We start from the raw sequence: 12907 nt of genomic DNA, 5'->3' as shown, positions 1-12907 counted from the left end.
AATTGAGTCCCACGGGATTCCCATTCTCGCAGTTCGGTCCCCGCCCAGCAAAGAAGCTTCACACAACTGTCGAACATAGTACTTAAAGTCATTTAACTGCGGACATAACACCAGTAAATGGGACAGAGTCTCATCCCGTGTCCCACACATTGGGCAAGTTGCCGCCTCCACTCGTCCAATCTTGCACAAGACCGTCATGGTAAAAATCCGGTTATGAGCCAATTTAAAATCCAGTTCAATCCATTCTGGGCATTTAAAACTCGCCCACACTCCCTTCCAAATCCTGTTGAAGTCCAGCTGTGGGTATATACTCTGCCAAAACTTCTGACCAGCAGGTGTCTTGAATCTCCACTCTCTGAATACCTCATAGAAATCTCGAGTATTACAGTTATCAAATTGGACTAACTCTCCCCCTTTCTCCAGTACAAAGCTTGGAAATGCAGGACGCATTTTACTTCCTTTGGAGATTTCCGCATTTATTTCTTCCATCCAATCCTGTGGCATTGCCCTCACCATCTTCTCATACATGATTCCTATTGCTTTTCCTTCTACCTCCTGATCCTCCCCCCACACCATGTCCCTCACTATCGCTTCCGGCAACCAACCTGGAATCACCTCGTATAATACATCTTTCACCGATATAATCCCAGCTTTTATAAAAGCTTGATTAAATAAAACCTCTCCTTCGATGTTGACCCACATGCCAGTACACTTTACACCTAATCACAGCCTATTACCATCTCGTCTAGCTTCTAATCTCTTTTACTTCTTTTGGTTCTTTTATTCTTTTGTCCGATCGCAGCCCTGCCTTCGATCTAGTTCCTTTTCTCTCCAGTTTTGAAGAAGGGTCAAACCCGAAACGTCAACTCAAATTTCTCTCCATGGATGTTGCCTGACTTGCTGAGTTTTTCCAGCATTTTCTGTTGTTATTTCGGATTTCCAACATCTGCAGTATTTTGCTATCGTTCAAAAATAAAGGCTGTTCTAAAAATTCCTCAGCCCCCTTGGGCATAAACTGCACACTTTTTAAAAATTGAGCCCAAGTCTCTACAACCCCCTTATAAAACCTAGGGAGAAGCTTAATCGATTTCAAAAACATATTATTGTATTCCATATACATTATCCCCTGCCCTCCTATCCCACTTCGTTTTTAAAAATGCTCAAAACAACTCTTCCAAAAACTTGAATTTGACTTCTGAAGAAATCTCTTCACCCATTTGATTCTAAAGGACTTTTTCTTCAAATCAATATCTGGGAAGTTGAGTCCTCCCTGATTTCTCCGTCCAATGATGGTATTGTAAGGCTGGTTTCCCTTCCCATAAAAACCTCACACAAGCCTCTCGGATGGACTTTTCTGCCCACTCAGGAATATCCTCCACCGTCAATAAGTACCATAGCTTAGATAGCAGGAGAGCAGACATCACTGTCGCTCTTCCTTGCACTTTCAACCACCTTCTTTCCCATCTTCCCAAAATCTTTTTAATTTTCATAACCTTCGGTTCCCAATTTAATCGATCCACTTCTTCCCTGTCTTTCTTGCACCCCATATGCACCCCCAGAACTTCCAAAACCTCCACCACCTTAAAGGGACATTCCCCCAATCATTCCCCCCTACCCCTCCCTGCAACCAGGCATTGGAACTTACTATAATTCACTCTGGCACCTGAAGCTCTACAATATTTCTCCACTACCTCCATAGCTTTCCCCACTGACTCCCCATTTCTCAATGTTAAGGTTGTGTCATCTGCATATTGGTGTATCACTGACACCAGCCCGGAACTGGGTACCACAATCCCAACTGCACCTTGTTTCTTTCGCATCATGTAACCTAATGGTTCTGCGGCCAATGTGTACAGCAGTGGGGACAGGGGACAACCCTGTCTCACTGATCTCTGTATCGGAAAATACTTAGATGAAAAACCATTACATTTAACACAGCTAAACATGTTTGAATAAAAAATCCTTATCCACTGAATGAAATCTTCCTTGAAACCAAATGCTTCCAAAACCTTCAATAAAAACTCATGAGAGACCCTATCAAAGGCTTTCTCTTGATCTATCTTTAATACATAAGCCTCCCTCCCACTCTCTTCCATGAGCTCTATCGCATCTCGGATTGAGACCACAGAGTCTGCGATGTCCCGGCCTATGACTCCATAGGACTGAGAGGGCCAAACTATCTCCAGTAACACCTCCTTCAAACGATTTGCCATAACCCTCGCCAAGATCTTATAATCCACATTTAATAGTGTGATGGGCCTCCAATTCTTCAGATCCCGTCTATCCCCTTTATTTTTATAAGCTAAGCTTATGATACCTCTCCTCATAGATGGGGCCAGGCTTCCCTCAATTTTAATTTCCTTAAAAACTTCTAAGAGCAATGGACTTAAAATCTCGAAAAATTCCTTGTAAAATTCTGCACTTATTCCATCGGACCCTGGGCTTTCCCCCCCTTCATTCCACTTATTGCTATTTTTATTTCCGCTAATCCTACTTCTTTATCACACATGCTTCTCTCATCCTCCTTTAAACCCTTTTCAGTAAAAGCAGTAACCTTCTCCATCTCCAAATTGGAAATGTCTTCTTTTGTATATAGCTCTTGATAAAAGCTGCTAGCCGCCTCCAAAATCTCCTCACTTTCATGAATGATCTTCTCCCCAACCTTCAACTCCTCAATTAACGATAATCTCTGTCGCAGCTTCTCTTGCTCTAGAAAATATCTAGTGCATCTTTCGCCCTCCAATGCATCTCTAGCCTTTGCACGGAGAATGGCCCCCTTGCATTTTTCAGCTTGCAATAATTCCCACTCTTCCTTTAGCACCGGAACTTAGTCTCAGCTCCCTTATCCCCTCCGTCAACTGCTTTACAGACATCCGTAAACCTTTTGTTTATATTCTCTTCTCGATGCCGGTTAGCTGCCGCCCTCTTTTTCCCATAACGTACCGAAAAAACTTTAACCTCATATTTGAAATTGTCCCACCAAACTCTTCTTTCTTTCAAGAACAAAAGTTCCTTCCGAGCATTCTTTATTATATTTATAATCCCTTCTTTATAAGCACTTTCCTTCAGGTATTGATTGTTTAAAATCCACACCCCTGAACCGATCTTAACTCTGCTGTTCCTAATTCTAAGAACCATGCCGAGTGATCACTAAAAAATACTTTTTTATAATAAATCTCCATCACCTCCGAACTTAACCCTTCCCGCATTAACACAAAATCTATTCGGCTCTGTTTTAAAACATCACCCACCCAACCTGCTCTGGAGAACTCCCTTTTTATGGGGTTCCGGTCCCTCCATAAGTCTCTCAAATTTAAATTTGCCATCATTTTTATAATCATCCCTCTGGAGTTATCCTCTTTAAAGGTCATCTGGGCTGAAATGTCCATCCAAGATAAAAATACATTAAAATCCCCCACTATACAAGGATTTTCCACCTCTGCCACTTCAGTGAATAACCCCCGAAAAAACTTGCGATGCTGGCAATGGTCGTTCGGTGCACAGATATTAAAAAGATCGCAATTAAATCACTCCAATTTTACCCTTAGCTGTAAAAATCTCCCCTCAGTGTCCTTGTCCACCAAGGCAACGTTCTCTTCTATGGACGGACTCACCAAAACAGCCACCCCTCTACGGTTATTGTTTGCACAACTTGCAAACACCCCTCCCTTCTGTAGTGTATGTGCCTTTAAGTCAGAACTACTTTTACAGCTCCTGTATACTGTAGTACCGGCAGTGACCACACCTGTATATAAGCTTTGCGCATGCCTCTGTACCCCCAGTCTTGAGACTTCCCTCCTCCAGTAAAGACCTGTTTATTGTTAATGTACAGCATCCGTGTGATTATTTAATAACAGCATATCCACTGAACCACGGATCCAACACCTTCCAAACCTTCTGAACTCTTTCTAGAATATCCTCATCCCAAAAGGTTTCTTGCAGACACAACAAGTCCGTGCCTTTAAAACCCTGCAACAACTGCTGCAATTTTTTCTCACCCCTCAGTCCGTTCACATTGATCGAGACCAATGTAATCATGGCTCCAAAGAAGGGAAGTATGCCCAATAATCTCCCCATCATTTAATCTCTGGCTCTTCCCTCCTCTCATACTCCTTCTCAACTTCTCGGGCAGCTGTTGCTTTTTCCTGCAGCCTCCGGCTCTTTTTCACCTCCTGTTTGACCCCTCCCTGCTGTTTCAGCCTCTTCCTTGCCTTAAGTTTGGACCCAGGAGCTGCCCTTTCTCCCTCCTTCTGCCCCTCACTAACCTTTCCCTTTCCACATGATGTCACCCCATCCCCGACTTCCATGTCTCTGTCCCCCTCTAATTCCTCACAATCAAGCTCTTCTGCAACCCCCTGTGCCTGGTCCCCGTCAGATACATAAACCTGCTCCCCGTCAGATACTTCATCTCCCACAGAGAGTCTTCCTGCTATCGCAGTTTCTCCCACTGTGCCGCCCCCTTCGACCACGTCTCTACCTCTGACCCTTGCACCTTGTTCCCTCACTCCATGGGACAATGGCACACCTAAATTGTTCCCTTCTGACTTCTCTATCTCACCGATCCCATTCTGCTGTCCCTTTAAGGCTCCTGCCTCTTGCACCCTCTCCCCGCCCTGCCCCCTCCCACTCACCAAAATATCCGACTCCCCACCTCTCCCCGGAGCACTCACTTCCACCACACACCCCGCTCCTGCCTCCTCTCTCCCCGCAGACACCAGATTCCCCAGGGGGAGCTGAACTGCACTAAGGCTCGAGTCTGCACGCGACCCTTGCTGCCCGCTGCTGTCTTTATTCCCCTCCATTGCACTCGCCGTGTTTTCCGCCATCTCCATCGCGATCTCCGCTCTGCCAACCTCTGCCTCTTCCTGTGCTCCTTTTTCCTTCATTTTACCAGCTGTGTCCTCCGACTGCACCGCACCTCCGGCCATTCCACACTCCTCTCCTGCTCCGTCTCCCATCTCCTCATTACTCATTTCGCTCCCTTCTGCCACACACTCACAGCGGGCGGGGCCTTTACGACACACCCCACAGCTCTCCACCTTGTAGCTCCGTGCGATATGTCCCGACTCACCGCAATTGTAACTGTTGAGTCTGTGTGTTCCAGATATACTTATTTTAAATAACTGGACACAGACAACAGGAAAAACTTAAACAGGTCTTTACTACTTGAAGGTCAGGGCTGAACTGCTTTACAAATTACTACACAGAGCTTATATACCGGTGTGGTCACCACCGGTACTACAATATACAGTAGCAAGAGAAAGTAGTCCATCTTCTTAAGGTAGTTCTCTTAAGGTGGTACAGGTTACATACACCACAGTAACAATACAAATCAGGATAGTTTCTTATGAGATGGTCATGTCCCAGACAATAGTAGCACACCTTAACTTGGTTATCGTGCAGCACATGAAAGTACTGTACTCCTTCCAGTGTCTCGAACTTCATACTGTAAGGCAAAGACCTCAACCCCTCTGGGAACCGCACCTTTACATACCGGGTTCCGTCTGCTACCCGTGTTACCGGATAGCACCTCCTCTTTATTTCGGAACAGATTTTAATGTCCCACGACTCCAACTTTTTGCTCAGCACTTCGTCCTCGATGTACACAGGCAAGTTCAAAAATGAAACCACCACCTCCTCTGAATATAGCAGTCACCTCCAAAAATTTCTCCCCAACTTTCAGACTGAGCAGCAGTTTTTCCACCTCCTCACGGCCACTGACCGTCACCTCAAATCCCACATTTGGTTTTGGTCGGCAGGCAAAACAGCTTCCCTCACCACAGTCCTCATGAACCGCCTGGATTATATCCCAGGCTCGAATCTTCTTATCATCACATTGCACCACCACCGTATTTTCTTTACCAAACCTCCTGAGGTCCCGGCCCAAATCTTTGGGCCTTTTTTTCCCCCTTCCCACCACAGTTTCTTCCCTAATAAAATTCCTCTCGGGAATATTGTCCTTTGAGGGGCCCGGCACCCCGGACCCCTCAGCAGCCATCTGGCTGTTTTTTGTGGGCCAAAAACGCCCTAAAACCTGAAAACAACACCCCAAAACCCTCCACCAACTTTTTACAAAACTTCCTCCAACACCCAGCTGCAATTAGGCAACCAGTCACACCTGGCTCACTCCTAGCCCCTCCCACCTAGAGAGTGCTGCCCACTGAGCCACGGCTGACACAAGGGCTGGGGTTCTGTAGCCCAGCGTGAGTCAACACCTTCAGGGGAGGGGGAGGGGGGTTAAGAGGAAAAATTAGAGTGAAAAGAATGGAGCAATTTTGTGGAGAAACTTACTTTGAAACGTAAAAAAAAGAATGATTCAGAAAACAGATATTGAATTACATAGAACTTACAGCACAAAAACGGCTATTCGGCCCAACTGGTCTATGCCAGTATTTATGCTCCACACGTGCCTGCTCCACCCCTCTTCATCTCACCCTGTCTTCCTATTCCTTTTTCCTTCATATGCTTATCTAGCTTCCCCTTTAATGCATCTATACTATTTGCCTGAACTATTCCATGTGATAGTAATTTCCACATTCTAACCACTCTCTAGGTAAAAAAGTTTCTCCTGAATTCCTTAGTAGGTTTATTAGTGACTGTCTTATCATTATGATCTCTAGTACTGGTCTCTCCCACAAGTGGAAACATCTTCTCCACTTCTAAACTATCAAACCCTTTCATAATCTTAAAAACCTCTATTAGGTCACCACTTAGCCTTTTCTTTTCTGGAGAAAAGAGCCCCAGTCTGATACTGAGAACCATCAATTGAGTTGAACGTTACTTGGGGTGTCACCTTCAAGTGATACAGGTCTGCCTACTCCAGGAGTCATTACCTTGCTTCCGCAATGTCCCACTCTTGGTCTTGTCACTTCTTGGCTGAGCCTACCCCTCTATTTGTTTCTCTTGTGAACATCACATCTCATCACCTCTTCCTCCCGCCCCACCTCCGCAGACCCTCAGGTTTGCCATCAGAATCCTGATCTTTTTCTTCCTGCAGAGAGGCTGGTCCTTTAGTTCAAGTAACCTTTGGGTTTTAGCCGTTCAATAAATTCCGATGAGCAATCTCCTCACCCGGCCTTTGATAAATCAATTTAAATGTTTTTTTTACAAACAATTTATATGCATTTATGAGTGGAACTGAGCCTGAACAGTAATAAATTCATGGGCTGTCAAGTGTAAAAATTATATTCACTACAAAATGCAAAATTTCCTCACAGACTTTAGAGTATAGATTTAAAAATCCCTCTGCATAAAAAAGCAGAACACATCAAATTGTTTTAAAGTCTTCCTTTTTTGACTAAGTGGTCTATTAATAAATCTAGATTTTCAGTTTTTAATTGCTACTTTTATAATCTTGGTTTATTTAAGTATAAACCTCATCATCTCTAGAAACGTCAGCCTAGAAATGGTGGCCTTGTTCGTGGATGTGTTTATGTGTCACTTTGTGGTAGGTAAAAATCGGCTGAGATGTAAAACAGGCTGCCGACTCGATATCACCCATATTACACTGGCGCATAAAGTCAAGATTTACCCCAAAGTGCCACATAAACACGTCCACTAACAAGACCACCATTTCTAGGCTGACGTTTCCAGAAATGACGAGGCAGATTGCCTCTAGTTGCCAGTTTACAAGGAACATACTTGCACATTCTGTTAGTTCTGGGTACAGAGAAAATCTGCCCCAGGAATAGCTGGTGGGGGAAATTGAAATGTCGTCCTTGTTAGATCCGTGGTTCAGTGGATAAATAATTACACGGATGCTGTACATAAACAAATAACAGGTCCTTACTGGAGGAGGGCAATCTCTAGACTGGAGTACAGAGGCATGCGCACAGCTTATATACCGGTGTGGTTACTGCCGGTACTACAGTATACAGGAGCTGCAAAAAGTAGTTCTGACTTAAAGCACATACACTACAATTTGTCCCTTTTTAGATTAATACCCCCTTAATATTCAAATAACAATTACATTTTTACATGTACATTCAATAACAAAAAGTCCATTTATAGATTCAGTCTTTGGGGTGGCTTCCTGACCCTTTCGGGATAGCGCCTTTCCGGAGGTTCTTGTTCTTGGTGCAGAGGCGATTCTGACCCCCTTTCATCGGGTAGTTCATTGGGTTCCACTGCTACTGGGTCTGAAGTAGATACTACCGGTATGTCGGGTTCATCCCCAGGTACTCGAGACACGGGGTTGACGCATTCCTGTGATGCTAAGATCTGATCGACGTGGCGTCTCACAATGTTCTCCCCGACATCCACTGTGTACATTAATGGCCCCTGCCTTGTACATATTGTTCCGGGTTGCCACTTCTCTGTTCGATAGCCCCGGGCCAAGACTGGTTGCCCTACACTGATGCTCCTTGTCGGCTTCTCGTTGATCTGCTGGAATTGTTTGTCCTCAACATTTCTTCGCACATTTGGTCTGAGCAAGTCCAGACGAGATCTCAACCTTCGGTTAAAGAACATCATGGCTGGGGTCTGGTTGGTAACTGCATGTGTCACATTTCGGTAGGCTAACAAGAAATTGTCCATCTTATGCTGTAGTGGAATTTCCTCGTCGCACATGGCCTTTATCGCCTTCTTAAAGGTCTGTACGAACCTCTCAGCCAATCCATTGGTGGCTGGGTGATACAGGGCGGATGTGTAATGCCTTACCCCATTCCTTTTCATGAATTTTTGGAACTCATCGGACACAAACTGTGGTCCATTATCAGAGCAGATCTGCTCTGGCAACCCGTTTCTGGCAAATATGGTCCGTAGGACTGCAATCGTTTTCTCTGTAGTGGTTGAAGACATCTTTATCACCTCAGGCCACTTTGAATGAGCATCAACTGCTATTAAGAACATTGAGTCCATGAATGGACCAGCAAAATCAATGTGCACCCGTTGCCATGGAGAGGAGGGCCACTCCCATGGGTGTAGAGGGGCATGTGGTGGTGCATTTTGGACGTTCTGGCATCCTAAGCAGCTCTTAGTTAGGTCTTCGATTTGTTGATCGATTCCCGGCCACCACACATAAGCCCTAGCTAGGCTTTTCATTTTCACTCCCCCCAGATGACCTTCATGTAGCTCATTTAGCACTCTCTCCCTTAACTTGGGTGGAATCACCACTCTGGATCCACACATCACTGTCCCCTGGCATACTGACAGCTGTTCTCTTCTGGATGAGAATGCTGGCAACAGTGAGTCGCCATGTGTTGGCCATCCCCTCACCGTCAATTCATATACCCGTGACAGCGTCGGATCATTGCAGGTCTCCTTCTCTATATCCGCGTTTGTTACTGGCAATCGTTCAATTATCGACGAATAAAATATCTCGATAGGGTCCACTGCTGGTGCTTCCTCCACAGTAGGCAGTGGCAGGCGCGATAGCCGATCAGCGTTCCCATGCTGCCTCGTGCCTTTATATTCTATTTCATATTGATTCACCCCTAGAAACAGGGACCATCTTTGTAACCGCTGTGCAGTCATTACTGGCACGCCCTTCTTAGGATTAAAGATGGAGACAAGTGGTTGGTGGTCAGTCAGCAAGGTGATCTTCTGTCCATGCAGATAGTGGTTGAATTTTTTTACTCCCCATACTAGGCTGAGGGCCTCCCTGTCAATCTGGGTGTAGTTGCGCTCGGCTGAGGTTAGTGACCGAGACGCAAAGGCTACTGGCCTCTCCAAACCGTCCGGGAATTTGTGTGACAGCACCGCTCCAATACCATAGGGTGATGAATCATATGCCAAACGAATTGGTAGTGCTGGGTTGAAATGGGCCAACACCTCTTTTGATGTGATCAATTCTTTACACTTCTGGAAAGCTCGTCTACGTTCGTCATTCCACTTCCATGGTACCCCTGTTTGCAGTAGGGTGTTCAGCTGGTCTAATACCGGAGACACATTTGGTAAGAACTTGTGGTAATAGTTTACCAGCCCAAGGAACGACCTCAGTTGTGACACATTTTCCGGTGCTGGAGCCTTGACTACTGCCTCTATCTTGTCAGGGGACTTATGTAACCCCTCTTCATCGATGACATGGCCGCAATACGAGATCTGCTCTGGAAAAACTCGCACTTGTGGCGATTAGCTCGTAGCCCATATTCCTTTAATCTGGCGAGCACCTTCTCCAAGTTAGCGAGGTGATCACCGTCATTTTCGCCCGTGACCAAGATGTCGTCCAAATAAGACTGGGTCCCTGGAATCCCTTGCAGGACCTGATCCATCGCCCTTTGCCAGATAGCCGGAGCTGAGGCTACTCCAAACACCAGCCGGTTGTATTGATAGAGACCTTTATGTGTGATGATCGTAAGGTAATGTTTCGAAGCTTCTTCGACCTCCATTTGCAAGTACGCCTGGGCTAGATCAATTTTTGTGAAGCATTTACCACCAGATAGCGAGGTGAAAATATCCTCAATTCGTGGAAGCGGATATTGCACCGTGTGAAGGACTGGGTTCACTGTCACCTTAAAATCCCCACAGATGCGAACCTTCTTTGGTTCCCCAGGCGCATTACTCAATGACCTCTTCATTTCAGGAATGATGGGTGTAGCCCACTCGCTCCAGTCCACTTTGGACAGTACTCCTGAACGTTCCAACCCTTCCAGCTCTGCTTCAACCGCTGGTCTGATCGCATAAGGCACTGGTCTGGCCTTCAGAAACTTTGGGCTTGCATTATCCTCTATTTTAATTGTTGCTGTTATTCCTTTTAGTGTTCCTAGTCCCTCCTGGAACACTTCTTCTGCATCAGTTAGCATTTTTGACAGTCGTCCAGGTGTGACGTCGTCATCCTTTTTGGCCTCCACCTTCAGTGCCTGTATGGAATGCCAATCTAAATGTATCTTCCAGATACATTCACGTCCTAGCAGTGGTGGTCCTCCATTTGGCAATACATATATATCTATTTTAGGTATTTCCTGAACTTTATATGTCACTTTCACCCTTATTTTTCATTTGGGGTAGACTTATTGCCCCGTATACGTCTTCAAGACAATCTCTGTAGCTTTCAAGGGTATGTGTGAAAATAGCCGCTTGTAGTCTCTTTGATTTATGACTGTTAGAGCTGACCCTGTGTCCAATTCCATTTCCACTTGGACTCCGTCTATCTTGAGTGTAACCCAGATAGTCTGGTGATCCTCCATTTCGGTTACATTATGTAGTTTCAGACAACCCAGCTCCTTGCTTCCGGAGTCTGTGTCACTTTTCTGTTCGCCTGAACCACTGTCCATCACCTGGTGTACCTTTTGGTACTTCTCCTGTGGAGATTTCTTACTGTTGGTTTTCTTCCCAGACCTGCAGACTCTTGCTATGTGTCCTGCTTTCCCACACTGTCTGCACACTTGGTCCTTGAACCAACAATCTTTCTGGTCATGTGTTGTTCTGCCACAGCGATAGCACTTCCCTGTTCCATAGGTCATTTCGTTGGTGCCATATGCTTGCGGTCTCCGTTGTATCTCTGCAGCGCCCCTTGCGGCTGCTTCGTGTGATACTGCCATTTTGAAAGCTTTGTCCAGCGTAAGGTCCTTTTCTGATAGAAGCCGTTTCTGGGTTCCTTCACTTTGTAGCCCACACACAAACTTGTCCCTTAACGTGTCTGCTAGTCCCGCTCCAAACTGGCAGTATTTTGATAGCTTGCGCAGTTCCGTTAGGTACTCAGCATTGCTTTTGTCTTTGTGTTGGTTCCTTTTATGGAACTTAAATCGTTCTGCTATCAGCAGCGTTGTGGGGTTTAAGTGGTCCTGTAGGATTTCTACTATGCTTTCAAAATTCTTGTTTACCGGCTTCTCTGGGGTTATTAGATTTCGCAGTAACCCATAAGTTTTTGCACCCATGGAATTTAACAGAACCAGTGCTTTATTAGCATCTGGCACTTCATTGGCCCTGCAGTACACCTCAATACGTTCCACATATGTCACCCAATCTTCGACTTCATTGTCGAACGTAGAGATACTGCCACTCTTCGGCATCCTTGGTTGTGCGTTAACTATCACCAATGGCGCCTCCCGTACTTCCCCTTCTTCTCCGCTGGCACAAAATGGCATCTCCCGCGCTTTCCTTCCTTCCCACGCTCGCCCGTCTTCTCCGCTGCTTCTTCGCAAAATGGCATCTCCCGCACTCTTCCTTCTTCTCCGCGGCTCAATGGCGCCTCCCGCGCTCTCCCTGCTTCTCCACGGCTCAATGGCGTCTCCCGCGCTCTCCCTGCTTCTCCACGGCTCAATGGCGTCTCCCGCGCTCTCCCTGCTTCTCCGCGGCTCAATGGTGTCTCCCCTTGCTTCGCCCCGCGGACCCTGATCAGCCCGTGATCCCTGGCTGTGCTCTGCGCGTTCTTCTCTTGATATTTGTTGATGCCGCTCAGTCTAGAACCCGGCTGTTCTTACCCTCTCTCTCCCCGGTTTTGCAGTATTTTTCCTCGACGCTGCTCGGTGATCAACCCCCAGCTGCGCCCTGCTCTCTTCACCCTCTTGCTTACCCCGTCGACGCTGCCCGGCTCTCTCTCTCTGCCGTCGGTCGGCTCCAGCCGCCGCTGCTCGGGAAGGGTCTGCTCTGGACCTGTCGTCGGCCTCTTACTGCTCGTTGTGGCTGGGGAACCAAGCCCGGCTCTCCACAGCCTCCCCAGTGAAGTTGGATCTCTGCCTGACTGCTGGGTGGTTGCTCGCGGTCGACGCCCGTGTTCCTGGACTCGACTATTTTTTGTTTTTGTTTTTTTGTTTTTAATGTTGCAGGTAGATTCGCATCAACACTCGTCGCTACTGTTAGATCTGTGGTTCAGTGGATAAATAATTACACGGATGCTGTACATAAACAAAGAACAGGTCTTTACTGGAGGAGGGCAATCTCTAGACTGGAGTACAGAGGCATGCGCACAGCTTACACAGCCTTGTGGTTACTGCCAGTACTACAGTATACAGGAGCTGCAAAAAGT

This window comes from Somniosus microcephalus, chromosome 3 (assembly GCF_052327205.1).
Source record: "Somniosus microcephalus isolate GS21.2 chromosome 3, FLI_Smic_1.0, whole genome shotgun sequence".
In the NCBI taxonomy this organism is placed as follows: Eukaryota; Metazoa; Chordata; class Chondrichthyes; order Squaliformes; family Somniosidae; genus Somniosus; species Somniosus microcephalus.
The sequence above is the reverse complement of the archived record's forward strand: the minus strand, read 5'-3'. Positions refer to the sequence as shown.